The sequence below is a fragment of the Suricata suricatta genome, chromosome 4 (genome assembly GCF_006229205.1).
Source record: "Suricata suricatta isolate VVHF042 chromosome 4, meerkat_22Aug2017_6uvM2_HiC, whole genome shotgun sequence".
Classification (NCBI taxonomy): domain Eukaryota; kingdom Metazoa; phylum Chordata; class Mammalia; order Carnivora; family Herpestidae; genus Suricata; species Suricata suricatta.
The window spans coordinates 67,037,506-67,049,694 of record NC_043703.1 but is presented as its reverse complement, the minus strand read 5'-3'; positions in this window follow the sequence as shown (position 1 = coordinate 67,049,694).

Below are 12,189 nucleotides of genomic sequence, written 5' to 3'. Positions count from 1 at the left end.
ATTTGGGTCTGAGGGTACCACAGCACCTACCATCGACTGGAGGTAAAGGGCCTGCACTCCGTTTTCCAGGCAGTTCTTAAGCCTTCTGGATTCTAGAGCACGAATTCTGATAGTGGATTTCTTCTCATCCATTGGGATAGACCTTAATTCAGAATTAAGGTGACCTAAATAGAGTGGTATTTCCTTTGCACTTGAGGTTGTGGACTGAAATTCATTTCCACTATGCTCTATAGTTTTCTTCATTCTCTTTCTTTCCTGAATGAAAAGCTTTGAAATTAAGTTACACATATCAGAGCATGGGCGTTTATAGAACATTGTGATAAAAAAATGCAAAACATTTTGAAATTCCAAATATTATTTATTTCCAAATAAGTGGAAAGAAAGAAAGAGGAAAGCCCTGCTCAGAAAGAAAACCACCATCTCATTAATCCAGAAAGCTCCAATAAACCTGAGACCAGGAAAAACTAGAGTGAGCAACTCTTTAATAGTGTATGATCAACAATATTAGCTTGAAAATGTTACTACCTTTTCCCATCCGAAGTCTCTGGAATGCAAGAGCTAGTATGGAGCCCAGATAGATAAGGCATCATCTTTGTGCTACAAGTTTTTGTTCAGCAAAAGAGGTAATGAGGGAAGGAAGGAGGACAAAAGGTTGTTATTTCTCCCTCCTTTGTGAAAATTTTTTTTTTTTGCAAATTTTTCCCCCATGCTGTGGGTTGTCCCTCCACTTTTTTTTCTTTTTTCTTTTTTTCTTTTGTTCATTTCCTTTATGAAATTCTATCCTGCATCCGAATAATGTAAACATTCCTGGGGCGAGTGGGAGTAAACAGTTTATCAATCATTTATATTTATACTTGGCTCTGTCGTAGGACCTGAGCAGATTTGCCAGAAAGTGTAAACTCTGTGAGCAGTTAGAGGAAGCTCCCTGCTTGGGAAAAAGCACCTCCTCTTGCCCCCAAACAGTTCAGAGTGATGAGAATAAACTTGGGTGACTGCAATCTGGCTCAGGGCATTTCAATCAGTAGCAGACCAATCTGCCTTCGATGCAGATGGTAATTTGATAATTTCTACCAGAAATGGTTCCGATTCTCAACCTATACTCCAGAGTTCAGGCTTCAATCTCCAGACAGTTTAATTTTTAGAGGGTCATTTTGTTGTGGTTGTTTTGCCCAGAGGCAGTCTTTAGGTTGATGGCCAGGCTCACTTGAGCACAGGCAATCCTGCACGTCACAGCTGCAGAGTCCAAGCAGGAAAAAAGTCCAGAAGAAACATTAATCAGGTGTGAATCTCGCAGATGAGAAAATTGTCAGAGGCGGCGTGCAGTGGAGGAGCGGCATCTGTCTAGTGTTTGCTGGATCACCAAGCCCAGGAGGATGGGTTGCCTAGCAGCTCCCAGTCACTTCAGGCCAGTGCTAGGCAACAAGATGCAATCTGTCAGCTGCAGGACGTCCGTGTGTTCTGCCCGATTTTAGAAAACATGTAGGTATTTCGGAAACATCTAATTATCTTCGATCTCAGTCACTTCAGGCTTTCCAACTCAGCGTTTCCCCACTCCCCACACCCTCATTGTTCAGGTGCTCTTCTCACGTAGGAGAGGACCTAAACCTTGCAGGAAATTGTTCATGCATTTCAGAGAACAGGAAAATGAGAACTTGTCTCTGTGGGCATATTAAGCCAGCTCTCTGTGGTCATTTTCAAGGCTTCTCACACACACACAAAATTGTTAGATGTGCAAAGAAAAATTCACTGATGGATGCCAGGGAAACCAGGAGCCACCTTTTACTGTGGGAGCAGCCATTCTGCTTCCTTCTTGCTCCCACACTAAAGGGAGAGAAAAGGACGTGGTGGGGCAGGTCTCTGATTTTCTTGGCCAACAAAGCAATCGTCTTTCTTGTGCACTTTCTATGTGTTGATCTTTTTTTACTTGTAAGTTCTCATGATTACCCTATTATTTCTTTTTTTAAGTTTATTTATTTATTTATTTTGAGAGAGAGCAATAAAACATGAATGGGGGAGGGGCAGAGAGAGAGGGAGATAGAGAATTCCGAGCAGGCTCCGCATTATCAGTGTGGAGCCTGATGCGGGGCTTGAATTCACAAACCTTGAGGTCATGACCGGAGCCAAAGTCAAGAACTGGATGCTTAACCTGCAGCGTCACCCAGGTGCCCAATCCTATTATTTCTGTTTCACAGCTGAGGAAACAGAGGCTCAGGAAGTCTGTGTCTCCAAGATACACAGTTGCTTAGTGGCTCTAAGTGTCACTTTGATGCCTCCTCAGAATTGGTGAGACACATTCTCTGCTCATTGGGAAAACTAATCTAATTGAGAAATTTGATTTTGGTTTTGGTTGAACTTAAGACTCATAGATTTATAACCCATGGTGTGGGAGAGTCTACTTCCACACCCACCTCTACATATAGGTCGTGGCTGCTGAACAAACATCTACCTCTTCAGAAACTGGGTTGAAAAATATATATAATATATATTTTTATTATATATAATATATAACATATATTATAAGTCACACACACACACACACACACACATATATAAATCCTTCCTAGCATCGCAGTACCCAATCCCCTAAGTAGGAACCTGGAAACTAACAGAGGAGATCAAGGGACTCTGAGAATGGAAAGAGGTGGTGGGAAAGAATCAAGAAGCTTGGTACAAGGTCAAAGGGAGTAATGTGAAAATTTACAAAAATGCAAAGTATCTTTTCAGTTTTAAAATAGCCCCCTTTAAAAAAATTTTTTTTATGTCTTTATTTTTGAGAGACAGAGAGAGACAGTGCGAGCAGGGGAGGGTCAGAGAGAGAGGGAGACACAGAATCTGAAGCAGGCTCCAGGCTCTAAGCTAGCTGTCAGCACAGAGCCCGATGCGGGGTTCGAACCCACGAACTGTGAGATCATGACCTGAGCTGAAGCTGGCCACTCAACTGACTGAGCCACCCAGGCGCCCCTTAAAATAGCCCCCTTAAAAGTTCATTGCTTTTGAATAGGAGTTTTATGACATTTGGTTGTTCTAGGGCTTGGGCACTATCCCTTATACACACGCACACATACACACACACATACATGCAGACTCTGTGGCTTTGTTAAGTCATTGATTCTCAGACCACCTATGAAGGGTATAAGGCAGTGACTCAAACTTTAATATGCGTGTAAATCATCTCAAAATTCAGATTCTTGGATGGGGTTGGTAGATTGAGGCTCAGATCCAAGGCTCTGCATTAAAAAATTTTTTTAATGTTATTTATTTATTTATTTTATAAATATTTTATTATTTTTTAATATTTATTTACTTTTGAGAGATAGAGAGAGACAGATCATGAGCAGGGGAGGGGCAGAGAAAGAGGGACACACAGAATCTGAAGCAGGCTCCAAGCTCTGAGCTGTCAGCACAGAGCGCCCAGTGCAAGGCTCGAACCCACAAACCGTGAGATCATGACCTGAGCCGAAGTCAGACATTCAACTGACTGAGCCACCCAGGCGCCGCAAGGCTCTGTGTTTCTAACAGGCTCCCAGGGGATATTGATGCTGTTGGTCTAAGGACCACACTTGGGATACAAGGCTGTTGTCCCTTTCTGACTGGAGGAGAAATTGGGCCTGAAGACCTCACAGGTCCCTCCTGGCTCTTAGTTGGGGCCAGAGTGTGGTTTAGACTCAGTCCATCAAAGGCATGAAAATTAGCAGACTTCCTAAATTTCACTCCCTTTAGTTGTCTAGAAAACTCCTTGTCAATATAACCTAATTTCTCCCCCAGCAGCAATGAGGTTCAAAGTGACGCCTGATACCAGGGTATGGAATTTCTGAATCTTTGCCACAACTGTTTGAAGTCGCTATTGTTATTTTTATATTCAAGGTGAGGAAATGGGCGGTAAGCACTGAAGTCAGGGCTAGAACTCAGATCATTTGCCTTCAGGTCATGGGTTGTGGCTCTAAACCACAGAGAAACACTTTGCAGACCCTAGAGTAAGGGCTGAGTAGCAGGTGCTTGTAAACTCAGAACTGATAAGTTTGCTGGGGCTGAGACAGGTTGTTCAGGCAGGGGGCATAGATCAGTCAACTCTAAGGGAAAAGCCAAGGAGGTGAGATTGTGTTCAGTGTGACCCTCTCCTGCTGGTGCTTCCCTTTTCTTGCCTCACTTCCTCTCCATACACAGCCACACACACGGACTGGCTGCTCTCAGCCTGGCCACGGGGGCCTGGCCTGGTAAGCCCAGAGCCAGCAGACTGCAATTCATTCAAAATGAGATGTATTTATTTATTTCCTTGTTCCAGAAGTAATTCAAAGACATTAATAACAATATGCACTTACTGTATTACCCTTTCCAGGGTAGCTGGGGGATTATTTGAAAAGAGATTGTTCAGCTTCAAGGACAAAATTTCTAAAAGTGGAATATGAGAGTTTTTCATCCGTGAGGGGGTGAGGGATGGGGGAGAGTCTCAGGCGGGAACAGGGCTGCCTGCAGGCGCTCAAGCCCATCCCGGGCACTGCCAGCCCAGGAAGGGGAGAGGGCAGGGTCTCCCCTCAGCAGCGTTGTGCACCATGGCTTTTGAAAGGTGCTTGACACCATTTAGAGAAGCAAAGTCATATTAGGTGAGTTTATTCAAATGGGTTTGGAAATGTCCGTGAAGTGCGAACGCAGGCTGTGGAGAAGTAAACAATGATTAATAGCAAAGTCTGCTGAGCTGCTCAAAGGGTCTTTATTACATTTTATCTAACAGCCTCATTAATGGCCTAGAAGAGGTAGATGCTGACTGAATTTTAATTAAATTCATGGTGGATATTAAATCGGGAGTGATTGTGAATCTTGGGAAGGCAGAAAGGCAACCTGAGTATGTAAGAAGATAAAAGAAAATTTAGCATCAGTGGGTGAAGAGAAATGTCTTCAAAATGGCTTGTGTGGAAATAATCAGGCTTTCAGAGGTTGGCTTATTGTGCTCCAGACACTGTCCGGGGTGCTTTGAAATCATGGCTCATTTGTTCTTTCCAGTAACATGACAGGGTAGGTGCAGGTGAGGAGACTGAGGCAGGAAGGGGTGTAGTGGCTTGCACAAGGCACACGCATGACAGATGGTCTGGAAATTTAAAAAGAAAATCCCCTTGGGTCTTTCTGTTTTATAGTTCTTTTCCTCTAGAGTTACAAAGCAGTAGTAAAGCCATGCTTTAAAAATGTTTCTGGCTCTCTGGTTTTAGTGGAAATGTGTATTTTGTGTATTAGCCTAAGGATAACCTATTTAAAGAAATGGTTTTTCAAAAAGAGGTGTTTATAGGATTCTTTTCATGACTCTCATGAATTTGGCCTCTTTTCAGCCCACTTTGAAAAGGGCAGGGGTGCCTGGGTGGCTCAGTCATTTACCCATCTGACTCTTGATTTCTGGTCAGATCCTGATCTAACAGTTGGTGAGTTCAAGCTCCACATCAGGCTCTCCACTGACAGTGCAGAGACTGCTTCAGATTCCCTCTCTCTCTGCCCTTCCCCTGCTCGCTCGCTCTCTCTCAAAATAAATAAAGGAACTTAAAAAATAAATAAGATGAAAGGGGCATCCACCACGCACTCCACCTACAGAAAGCACTCAGTGTGAGCGGGGTTCTAATCAGCTTTGGTCACTGCTACAGTCGCCCGACTCTGAAAAGAGTGCCAGGCACTCAGGAGACACGCAAGAAATAATTAATAAATGCATTTCTGTTAGTCCATGTTAACTTCCCCTCAGCTCCAGTTTGGAATTCAGGAAGCAGTAGGTTGTGGTTTTAATGGCAGGGAGGAGGGCTGTGGATGCCAGGTGAGGACGCACCTCTACCGGGGGCACTTGCAGGTTTGAGCTCGGCACGAGTGCCATTTGTGATGTGTAACACGGGGAAGAGACTCATGACAGTGTCCTTGCCCATATGGGAGGTGGTGGCCATGATCCCTCCCCTGCCTTTGCGGGGTCTGGGGAGTCAAATGAGAGGGGGTGTGAAAAGGCATCTGGCAGCCAGGAGGCATAGCATAAATGTTGGTTATCATGCAGTTAGAACCTTGCACTGTGCTTATCAAATTTGTGATCATCCTCAGCCACCATTTGGAAAACAATTAAGCTGGCTTAACCACTCAGATAAATTTGCTGTAATATTGAGATCCAAGGTAGTGTGGCTCATCACATAGGAACAGATGGCAACAGACTATGCTTTCTTTCCAGGTGAACTTCAGAGTCTTCGGGCATGGCTGGAATGTCGTTAATGAAAAGGGTACATGTGATTGTGTTGTTCTACCAGGTTTGAGAAGTTCGGGGAAAAGCTGCCTCCTGAGGGGACAGCAGAAAAGGGTAGGGCTGGGGGAACAAATGGCCAGAAGGCAAAGGAGTGGTCAAGGAAGCCAAAGGATAGGGGATACTGGGAACCTTGGTTTTTAGCAGGGGAGCACTCATAGGAAATGATGTCAAAGTCAAGGCCAATGATTGTACCTTGCAGGGTGAATGCAGGGCCTCCCATTGCCCAGCCGAGTGCCATTTGGAGTATTTGGCTTCTGTATCAGGAGAGGACCAGCATCAGTACTTGCTGGTTCTGGTAATTGAAGATTATCTTGCAAATGAAGGTGTGTTAGTTATAGGGTCAGCTTTCATGCTGCTGACTGTGTTCCTATACCTGGAGATTAGTTCCCCTTTTCATTGTACCCTCTGACCCAGCCATTTCCCAAGACCAGCGGTGAGTGTAAATTGTGGGCATTTGTTGAGTAAACAATCATTGGTTGAACACTTGCCAGGCTCTCTGTGAAGCCCTGGGAATAAGAATACAACAGAAAGGAAGACAGATGTGTCCTTGCCCTCTTAGATCTCACAATGAAGTGGGAGAGATGGACACAAGTGAAGTAATCAATAAATGCATTTACAATTTAAAAATGTCTATACATGCCATGAAGAACATGTCTGGGGTCCATGAGAATTTCCGGCCGGTGTGTTGCAGTGACAGTGTCTGTGATGGTATTCCTGAAGAAGTGACACTTGAGCTGGCATGGAAAGGCTGTTGGAAACTTCCAGGTGAAGGGAGTCAGAGCAAGAGTGTTCTGGGTGGAGAAAGAACTTGTTCAAAAATGCTCAGGTGGGAGGGATATGTCACAGGAAGCCCAGTGTGGCTGGAGAGGAGGGACGGAGGGTGGTTACAGGCCACCACAGAGGCCTGGTGGGGCCCTGCACGCCTCACAGGTTGACTGCAGGGTGTGGGCTGTAGTCCTAAGAGAAATGGGAAATCTTGGAGGTTTTTGAGGAAGAGTGGCAGTAGAGGTTGAGAGAGAGAGAGAGAGAGAGAGAGAGAGAGAGAGAGAGAGAGAGAGGCTATGCTATGGCTGCCATCATAAAATACCACAGACTAAGGGGCTTAAACAACAGAACTTAATTTTCCCACAGTTCTGGAGGCTACAGGAGATGAAGGTGTCAGTAGGGTTGGCTTCTCCTGAGGTCTCTCTCCATTTCTTGTAGATGGCTTTTTTCTTATGAACTCATGTGGCCTTTCCTCTGTGTCATGTCTGTGTCCTCCCTTCTTCTTACAAAGACACCAGCCATACTGGATCAGGACCTACCTAATGACTTCATTTTAAATGAATTACCTCTTTAAAGACACTATCTGTAAATACAGTCACATCCTGAGGTCCTGGGGTTTAGGACTTAAGCAGAGGAGCTTGGAATAGGGGGACACAATTCAACCCAGAACAGAGTGCAGCAGATTTATGTTTGAAAGGCCTTCTCTGGCTACTGGGTGGTAAATGACCAGAAGAGAAGAGAGTGAAGGCAAGAGGCCCCGCTGAAGCTGCCATGATAGGCCAGGCTTGGCTTACACCACGCACCGCGTCATGTAACATCCATTCCAGCAGCGTTTCCACCTCCTGTTAGGACTTTATTGCATTTTCATGCAGAATGTTCTAATGCTATGAAAATGTAAACACTGCTCTAAAGCTACACTTTTTGAAGTAGTCAGATGAGGCACTAGGAAATTTCGTGTTGGAGCAGTACCTTCAAGTTTGAGTTTAAAAAAGAACCCTGTTCCCCCACCCACCCAAAATTCCCCAGTCCTTTCAAGGCAAAAGGGAATGATTTTTGTAACTTAGTTATGAAAACACCAGATAAATAAAATGATTTCGTATTTTTGAATTTTTTTGCTGCAAGTCACTTGAAATAAAAGTAAGTGAACAGATACTAGCTGTCCTTTAAAATATGGTTCTCTAATTTGTCAGTGTTTTAGAGAAAGAAAGATGAGAGAAAATGGTATTATTTAGCTATTGAAAGTTCATTTTCTTTTTCTACACTTGATTACATCAAAATTTGGAACAGCGAAGCAGAACAAATCAGAATTGTCTCCAGTTCAAATAATGATACTCCTCACCACTTATTCTTCATAAGGAGATGCTTTCTAAATTCCTAAAAGGTGGTAGAGTTGAAGCGCGTCCACTGAAAAGCCAGGGCCTAGACTGGAGGAGATGACAGATGGCCAGAATCACTGGTCACTCAACTGCATCTGCTTGTAGGCACTGTGTACAAGGGCAGGTCCCAGAGAAGCTTGACGGGCCACCTGCACTATGATCACTTGGGAAACCTGTCCCAGATGCAAATTCCTGGGACTCATCTCAGCCCAAATCTAGATGTCTGGACAAGACTGAAAGTATCAGCAATTCTAAGCCCTCAGAAAGCTCTCCAGGGAATTGTTCAGCCCAGTAAAGTTTGAGGACTGCTGTTAGCGACAAACATGTACCGTGCTATGTGGGCAGAAAAGGAAAATCAGGTCCTCGTGTCTGCCCTGAGGATTTATTATTGGGTAGGGAACCCTCATGGAAATGTGAAGTCCTAAGGCAACAAACCATAGTATAGAATTTCTTGACTTCAAGAGACCGCCACTGTCATTTAGCCGAATCCTGTCATTTTGCAAAGAGCAGCTAACACAGAGAAGGCTTACGGACCTAGATCACACGCTTAGGGAGTGTGCCAGGATTTGAATCCAGGCCTCTGGTTTAGCATTTGATCCACTCCTTGGTGGTTTGTTGAGTGCTACCCTCACATTGTCTAGATGGATACACAGCACATGGTCCTTACAGGAAGGAGGGGGCCAGCTTCCTACATAATATGCTTGGTTTTAGATTTGCTTGGTTTAAATTTTTTTTTAGCATTTATTTTTGAGAGACAGAGAGCGAGAGAACATAGGCAGAGGAGGGGCAAAGAAAGAGGGAGACACAGAATCTGAAGAAGCTCCAGGCTCTGAGCTGTCAGGACATAGCCCTATGTGGGGCTCAAACTCAGACTGCGAGATCATAACCTGAGCTGAACTCGGACGCTTAACCGACTGAGCCACTCAGTTGCCCCATGCTTTTGTTTTTTAAGGGACACATAATCCTTTCTCTTTTCCAAGTTTGAAATAATAAAGTCATGCATGCATTCTGCAAAGTGTGGCCCTGGAAAAAGCTTACCATGTGTGCTTTGCTGTTGACTAGAACATTGACTGGAAAAAATAAAAAAGGTCACCAGGCAACGCATGTGGCCTGTTGAGCCTCACTGATTCCTGGAAGCCTGCAGTAGCCTCCTGGAATTAATTTTTAGCTTATCTAGGTATGCTCTTAAAATAAAATTTTGATCTTACTGAGCTAAAAATAAAGGGATTGGAGTGTTTTTTTGTTGTTGTTCTAAAAGATTGAGGAGGCATTAATACTGTCAAGAATGCAAAGTCCTTTACATAAGTTAGAGTCAAAGAAGAAAAATCATTATATAACATCATGAAGGATTTACGCTTCAAAGAAGGGGACTGCTGTGGGAGGTGCCGTCATTCCCTTTTCCAATGGACTTTGAGGGCTAATGGACTATCACCTCTCCTGCAGTTTTCTTGGGTTTTCTCAACCAAGGCCATGGATTCATTCACCCTCTACAATCTAAAGTCCTCCGAAGCCCCTACTGCACTGAGGATGCGATGGGGATCCTCTTCTTGCTTGCACTTGGCATGACGTCCAAAATGCCCTAGTGGCAGATGTAGCTGAAAGTTCAGTGGGGTTCTTGCTGTGTCCACCAGTAGCTGTATCCCCCTTTGACAGCCAGAACCTATTAACCCACAGAGCTCAGAGATGCTGGGATGAGAAGCCAAACTTTCCCACTTGGTGATAAGGGAGGCCAATATTGCTCTCACCCCTTGGTTCCTGGGCCCATGCATTTTCCCTAGTTGGGACAGAGCACTATATTAGTCACTGGTTTAGTGTATATACTGTGTCCTGCAGGATGCAATGCCTCCATGCAGGAAATTACATACTAACAGGTTCCTCAGAGGTTCCTCCAGCAGATCATTCTGTCCTTCTGTTGGGCCAGCAACTTCCCTAGGATATACTATATGAGAGATCAGTGGGTTCCATGCTCATGTGCTCACTGCACTGTAAAGGGGGCTCTTATGTTATGTGGGCTACAACGTTATGTGGGTTGTGAGAATATGGATTGTTCCAGAACCTTCTTTCATATAGTAATGCTGGTTGAGTCTCTGTGAACAAGAAAGGCAAACCCATATCAGACTATCATCAATTCTATCAAAAAGAGTCCCTCCCCTTCCAGGGGCTGGGCTGGTTGATCTCTTTGGGGGAAGGTGCCATCTTGGGGCCCAGTGTTGGTTTGTTTTGTAGGGTTTCATTCATCAGTGGCAGTAGTGAGATCAGCCTTGGTGAGAGAGAGACTGTACTATTGGGCCCATGCATGGCCTCCATCCCTGCCCCATGGCTACTTCGTGCATGGGACTATTGGGTCAGTGCAGTTAAAACATAAATATTTAAAAATTTTCTTAGTTTAAATGTCAAATGTGGTAAATATGTATAAATACAGCTCACATACTCCAAAGGTCTTGGGGTCCTCCATAATTTTTAAGAGCGTAAAGTGGTCTTGAGATCAAAATGTTTGAGAGGCACTGCTCTAAACCAATTGCCCCCTCTCATAGGCGTGGGCCGGGGCTGTCCATCAGCCCCCTCTTAAAACACTGAGGACCGTAAATGAGGGGCAAGTAGCTCACCAAAAGGAAATCTACAAGCTATTGTCAGCAATAGTGGGAATGCTTACTGTTCCCTGATTCAGACAAATAAAACACAAACCAAACAATGGGTATTTACCACCTTAAAGTTCCTGGTTTCATTGTTATTGAATCCTCAGGCCCTGAACCATGGAGAACAAATATTGTTTGTTCAATAACTGAAGGAAGGAAAGAAGGAAGGAAAGAAGGAAGGAAGGAAGGAAGGAAGGAAGGAAGGAAGGAAGGAAGGAAGGAAAGAAGGAAGGAAGGAAGAAACAAGTGGATGAATACCTGAGTGAGGGAATAACTGAATAACTGAGTGAATCAACAAAGGCTAAGGAATGATCCAGATAACCTCTTGAGGTCCTTCTGACACTATGATTTTATGTATTTTCCATGGAATAACCTTTGGAGTGTGTGGTGTACATTGAGGAGGGGGGAAGATGGTGATGATGACCTGGGAGGGGGCACTTTTGAACCTTTTAGCCAAAGGGGCACTGGGAAGATCAGACCAGAGTCTGACTGGGAACCCAAAGTAGGCTAGAAGATGGGACAGTGACAGCAACAGCTGCTCACTGCCACCTCTTCCCCATGCCCCATCAGGACACAGGCATAACTGGTCAGAAAGCCAAATGCTGGGAGGAGGAGGCTGGGCAACCTGATGGAGCTCTGAAGAAGGGGCCCCAGGAGTTCCTGGATAAAAGACTGGGTTGAATACGATACTTACAAATTACAGTGCATTATTTAACATAGTGCTGGAAGTCCTAGCATCAGCAATCAGACAACAAAAGGAAATAAAAGGCATCAGAATTGGCAAAGATGAAGTCAAAGTCTCAATTTTCGCAGATGACATGATACTCTACATGGAAAACCAGACAGACTCCACCAGAAGCCTTCTAGAACTGATCCATGAATTCAGCAAAGTTGCAGGGTACAAAATCAACATACAGAAATTGGTTGCATTTTTATACACCAATAATGAAGCAACAGAAAGAGAAATCAAGATACTGATCCCATTCACAATTGCACAGAAAACCATAAAATACCTATGAATGAACCTAACCAAAGATTTAAAAGATCTGTGTGATGAAAACTCTGGAAAACTTATGAAAGAAATTGAAGAAGACACAAAGAAATGGAAAAACATTCCATGCTCATGCATCGGAAGAATAAACATTGCTAAAATGTC